Here is a 5,442-nt window from a genome sequence, read left to right as displayed (position 1 = left end):
CGTTTTACTGTTATTCAAACATTACGACCCGCTGTCCGCCTTGCTGTTCTCTGAGGAGGTCGTCGGAATAAACTTAATCGAAAACGAAGTTATGGCAAAACATACATTTATACTGTACGTAACTCCGCTAATAACAAGCTTTAAAAAAATTATAAGTACTATTTTTATTAGTAGAATCACATCCTAAATCTTTTGCTCATAGTTTCCGAACACCCTGTATAATTAATTTTTAGGACATTGATATTATAGAGCATTACTATTATTATCTGATCAATACAATTGCCAAGAGACATTGTGTTTTATATTTCTTGCAGTTTCAAACTGGCTTTAACAATTTGATTTAAACTTGACTATCAGTCGGTAAATAGGAAAATTAAAAACTCGCAGGTATTCAATGAAAGAATCAGCTTTTTGAGGGCTTGTAACAATTTCTCCTGCAAAAGTGGAACTTCATTTGAATGATATTTTGTCCAACGTAATAGCCTCTGCGTGCTATAAAATATAATCAATTCTGGTTAGCGTTGATTACGTGTAATTATATTTTCCAATCGTGATTGGGAGTTTTATATCCTGTCATCATTTTCAGCATTCGAATTATCAGTAATTTAAATATATACGTCAATTGCTATTACCAAATAGCCGCATGAGGTGGATGTGGCATTCTCATAGTGAAATCAAGCGCTTGTGTATGGTTTATAGGTAATAAACAAAACAATGTTAGAAATAAACATTTTCTAATACTATATCTATTATTAAGTTTTAAAACGTTAAAGGTTCTATGTTACTGTCAATTTATACAACTATGGAGGATTTTGGACACTTCACAATATGTTTTCTCTAATTTGCTTTTACAAAAATTATACAGCACTTTTTTGTAATTAGATTATTAGCAATTAACTCTATCTCTATATCTCTATCTCTGTATCTACACTCTTTGCATTATTTTTATATTTATTAATGAATATGGTTCACCTGTAATTGCGACATCATAATTCAAAGCACGAGCAAAAAACTATAATCGTATGTATCCATCAGTAACGTATGCTAGTCAACTTAGCAGACTTGTAAATTTTGCTGCGGTAAGCTTTTTTGTTCGCCGATAACGGTATTTTACTACTTAGTCGTGGGAATTCCGCTTTTTATAAAAATTATTAATTAACTTAATGAAATAGTCCGGATATTTTATTATAAATGTCGTAACACATAAATGAGACCTGATTCTAGATACTGCATTTCATGTATGTGGAATCATCAATTGTCTTATTTAATCAATTCACACAGTACAAAATTTTCTGAATAATTGAATAAAATTATAATAATTTTCAGAGTATTACTGAAAACAAAGCATTTCCTATTAATTAATCAGACTATATTATTTATAGATTGTATTTGTAGTGACTAGTTTTAGATGACTATAATTTGATAATTATAAATGAAATAAATGAAATAATGATGAAATTTATATAAAAATATAATATCAGCAATATGGCTATTCAACTCTCTTTTTGGTCGAGCTGCATTCATGCAAGTATTTAAAATCGAAAAAAATGTAGGTCAAGTCGAAAAACACAGATTCTTTGGGCGAAAATCATATTACTTTCCTGATATATATATAATTATTCATTTAAACGCCTGTTTTTTGCATGTCTTTTGGATGTCTGATACGAACTTTTAAGCTTAGGGTTTGGTAATTTAAAAAATGATACGATTTGGCAAAAGATTTGGTTGTGGCTAAACAATTTTTTGGTTTTAGACTTCTAATCCATTCTTCCATTTATTGAAACCACATATAAGAACAAATAAATAATAAAATAACATTTAAAATAACATTCAATCTTTATAGCAATCTTAATGTAGCTGTTAAACATTATATGTTAATTTATCACCTAAGAATATTATTCTACTGCCTGGGAAATTAAACTAGAGCAAATAGGTTAATAGCTGATATCACATTTTTAAGGAGGTTGCAATATCTCGTCAACCTAGCTCTGGATCAAAATTTTATGCGTGAAAAAAATTAAAGTGAAAAATACCTTGAACTTAAGAACAACAGATTTGAACCACAAGCGTGCACAGAGAAGAGAAGGATGAAAATGGGTATCACAACCCATTTATTTTCCCTCTGTATCTCTGTTTTTTCCGATTAAAATTACAGACAGGATGTGTATGACATAAGTCTATGCAAAACTTCAGGTGAATAACTTGCGGATAATATTATTTATCCACAATCACCTTATAATCGTCTAAAGAGATATTTTATCCGCTAGTGGAATAAAATGACTTTATTTCACTAGTAGAATAATGAAAAAATAATAAACCTATAATAAATCAAATTTAATTTATTTACTTAACATTAATATTTACATTTATATTAATAGACATTTCGTTTTTTGTTTTATCACATTTAATTTCCTTTCCGTTAATAACAATCTTTGTAGCATTGTTGCCATCATTCTCTAAACGCATAACATTTGCCGAAGTTTGTGAAGAATTTACACAAGTTACGGATGTCTCTTCTTGTAAGAAACAGCAATACTTTCCTTGGATTTTCCAATATCAAGTTTGTCAGATATAGACTCCTCCTCACCAAACTTTATGCTACAGAGGCGTTCTTCCATCCACCATACCGTTTGATGGTTGTAAGATCAGCACCTTTATTGGCTAATAAAGTTGTTGAAGTGCGCCTCATACAATGGCCAGTATATGCTTTTGGATTTACGATATTCAGGAATGACGCGACTATTGAGGGTACCTTCGCCAATGTGTTGATTCCAAAAGGCTGAGAAGTACATTTTTGATTGATGTATCTTAAAAATAATCTGTCGTGTATTAGGCGAATTGGGCGCGGAAATATACTTTCTGTATATTTCAACAGCATTCACGCATAATCCTTCTTCTATAATTGTAAATTTTCTTGAAATGCCCGTCTTGGTATCAGGTATTGAAACAAGTAGGTAACTGCCAATGTCCTTCCTGTACGTTACTAATTTTCAAATTAGTCAATTTGCGGCATCGGCAGGCTCCAGAAACCCTCATTATTAGTGCAATCTAAAATAATTCAAAGTTCACTATATACCTAAATCTTTACCTAAAAGGTAAAGAGATATTACCTTAATCATTAAATATTCTTTATCGGAAGCCCCAGTCAAAAATTCTTCAATATTTACTCTTTCCGATACTGCAGCTTTTTTTGTTTTATATCCTCTCGATTCATTCTTCAAATAAGCTTGTTATATTTTCAAATATCTAAGTATATTTTATAGTAGCCTTCAACATCGAATACTTCGACCGCATAGATGAAATTGCATATTTTTTCTTCAAATTTTAAAAAAAATACGATAATGACTTCTTCATTTGTTGTCATTACTCTTCGTTTTTCCCTCCATTCGTTAAATTCGGCGAATACTTTTTCGTAATGTCCCTGGATTTCGCTGGCAATAAATGGAAAATTGTTTCTTGAGCTTCTTCAAAAACATCCACAGGAACACGATTACTTTCTTGCATTTTTACCAAATTCAGATAGAACTGTTGATTAAATAATTGATAATAAACAACGTAGTACCAGTAGCTACCACGTTTCATTGAGTACTAGTAAGAAATATCAAGTCGTATTAAATTCCAATAATTCTGACCCCACAAATACGATTGTGGTGTGACTATGGATAAAACGCTGTATTGCATTCTTGTTTTAATTGCCTTTTATCCACTTAATAATATTAATCGTTCGAACTACGTTCTCGCATTTAAACATTCTTGCGTGAATAAAATGCTACTTAAAACACTTATACAACAACTATTGTCGTTTTCCTGTTTCTTAGTTTTTTACGAGTGTATTCTCTTTTATGTAAGCGTAAGTTTTATTGTACACTTGTAGGTGTACCCTTTTCTATAAATGGGCTTGGCCTATTGGATGTGCAGGTATTTTCATTAAGTAAACCAACTATATTTTTATACATCAGATGTAACTTCATTTTTCCTGTTGCCGCATACATTAATTGACCGAGTCGTCTCCAGGTATGTCAAAAGGAAGTACAACAACAACATCCATAAAGTAACAGATAGAATGGCAGTCACTCGGTCTGACTTGTGTAACTTCCTATCTGTCGGTGCGATCTTTATGGCGATGCAACGGTAAAAAAGTCGTGTGGAATAAATCATGAGATCGAATGATCCATCAAGACGAAATGAAATACTAATAAACGGGTATTAGCTGCTGGCGGCCATTAGTATCACTTTAAAACAATGAGATTGCAGCTTTTGTGTGGATTATGGTCGCGGTCCGTTCGTCCGATGATTTCCTGGAGTTCAGACCGTTAAAGGTAATTTTCTTCCACGCTGTCGGCACTTTCATTTTGTTCTTACCATTTTTGTTTATAAAAAGCTATAATTGCTTTCTTATGGTCCGGTGTCATTGAGTTTTAGATTGAAAAATATATTTTGATACATTTTAATGTGACCTTACAGTCAAGGTTTTCTTTAAAATGCACCGAAAAACTCGTCTACCGTATTTTGTAAAGGGCATTTGACATCCATTCCGAAGAAGAGGATGCGACGGTTACATCGATTTAAGTTTCGTATGTCGGAGAAGAAAATAACAAAAAATTTGTAGTACTAAATGGCCTTTCTGAAAAAACATCTGAAACTCCAAATAATAATTAATTTCATATACCTAACTTTTAAAACGATAATAATATTATATATAATACAATTTAAAATAAACAGCTCCAGAAGATCTTGATAGTAACGTTTATTTAAAAAATACCTTGTTATATTGGACAAATAAGTAGGTATATATTTAAAAGAGAATATTTCTGAACATGCGAACAGTATCAGACCAATTACATTAATAAAACAACAAAATAAAACAGTTTCAATAAAGCATGTTCAGAATTTTTTACATAGTTTCAAATTTCATGAAACTGTTATAATTGGAAGAAATTTAAAAACAGCATAAATAAAAAACAAGATATACAAAACTTAACCTGTTATTACAGTTTGATAAACAAAATTAAATTCATATCAAAACTAACATTTGTTCTGTATTTTATTAGTCCAGGCGATAGAACAGAAAAGTAGGCTTTGGCGTTTGTGTTTGAAGTAATCTATTTTGTTGTACAGAAAAATCCCAAATTTTATGTAGAATAAGAATCCGAATTTGTCCATTCCAAAAAACCATTGCTAAAGAGGGGAACAACAAACATACAAAAAGAACGAAAAATGACCCGTTTTTTGACATATTTTTCCCTGGAACATTGAAAGTAAGCCCTAAATAAGAAAAGGCATTCTTTACTTTTTCTTTATTTGAAGATTTTATATAAAGTTACAATAATTGCGAATAAAAAAAGTTGAATTTTGCATTAACAATAAGCGAAAAAAACATTTTTCAACATTTTACTCTATAAACAATTATTTGTTGCCCAGGGAATTTCCTAATAAAATCAA

The sequence above is a fragment of the Anoplophora glabripennis genome, unplaced genomic scaffold (genome assembly GCF_000390285.2).
Source record: "Anoplophora glabripennis isolate ALB-LARVAE unplaced genomic scaffold, Agla_2.0 scaffold19, whole genome shotgun sequence".
Classification (NCBI taxonomy): Eukaryota; Metazoa; Arthropoda; class Insecta; order Coleoptera; family Cerambycidae; genus Anoplophora; species Anoplophora glabripennis.
Note: the sequence above shows the minus strand (reverse complement) of the source record.